This window comes from Vigna unguiculata, unplaced genomic scaffold, assembly GCF_004118075.2.
Source record: "Vigna unguiculata cultivar IT97K-499-35 unplaced genomic scaffold, ASM411807v1 contig_37, whole genome shotgun sequence".
NCBI classification, from domain to species: Eukaryota; Viridiplantae; Streptophyta; class Magnoliopsida; order Fabales; family Fabaceae; genus Vigna; species Vigna unguiculata.
In genome coordinates, this window is record NW_021011079.1 from 78,261 (window position 1) to 79,495 (window position 1,235).

Genomic DNA, 1,235 nt, shown 5'->3' on the forward strand with positions numbered 1-1,235 from the left:
ATGGAGGTATTCCTGTGCCTGCAGATGATTGATTTCTTTAAATAATAAGTTTCATTGTTTTTATGAGATTAGCCTGTACTCATTATAGTTTCTTGTCTGCTTATTAAATGTAAATACGTTTTAATGATCACATGACAGTGGAACTGTATGGCCAACTTTTTTCTGATGATCTGATCTTGCCTCAACTGATTCATTCTGGTGTTTGGTATTTGTTACTACAAGCGCACCAGTCGTAATTGAACTGTTTCACAGATTTTGAAAATTTCCAATGTTATAATTTATCCCAGGTTGTGTCTCTGCCACATAGAAAACACCATGAATTTTGCAGCATCATTTGCAGAAGATTGAATGTCAAGGAACTTGTGACAAATGTTCCTGTGTATAGAAGCACCAGTGGTATAGCCTCATTATCCTATATTGGCTACTGTATGATGTCTTTCTAAAGTAGGCTAGACTAATGATTTTTTGACCCATTATTGTAGATGTGTCTGGAGAAGGTTTGAGTATGGTGTTCAGGCGTTGGGCTTCCAAAAAGACTGCTGGTTCTACAAAGAATGGACGGGATTCAAAACCCAAGAACCTTGGAGTGAAGAAATTTGGTGGGGAGGTACTTGTTTTACACTTTTGAGTTCTAATTATTGCCATGCAGGTAGAGGAAGTGTGAACTGAATCTGGATGTTCTGAACATGGTTCATTGACTTCTTCATTCATGATGTAACTCTTCTCTTATTATGCAGAGGGTGATACCTGGAAATATCATTGTTCGACAACGTGGTACTCGTTTCATCCAGGAAACTATGTGGGACTTGGGAAAGATCATACTCTGTTTGCATTGAAAGAGGGATTGGTGAAGTTTGAACGGAACAAGCTGACTGGTCGCAAATGGGTGCATGTTGAGCCTAAAGAAGGCCATGTTCTCCACCCTTTGTATGCAAATGCATCTGTTCTGAAGTAAAGGTTGCTGTGTAGTCTCACCAACTTCAGCCATGATAGAAATTTTTTATCCGCTCATAGAATTCAACTTACCTTCTTTAGCTTATGTGAACACCTAGATGTTGTCACTCTGCCCCAATTTTTTACCTTTAATTGAAAAATGGGTTTGTGGCTGGTACATACTCTTCTATTAGAATTATTTAAAAGAATGACTCTAGAAGGAAACATGGTTGGTACTTAACATGCTTCGGAGTTGCTCTTTTTGTTGTTGTTTAACTATGTCCGATTATTAAGTACAATAT

General features: G+C 37.8%; 1 pseudogene; it reads left to right on the forward strand.

Moving 5' to 3' along the window:
• Positions 1-955, forward strand: LOC114171876 (annotated as a pseudogene).
• The last annotated feature ends 280 nt before the right edge of the window (positions 956-1,235 follow it).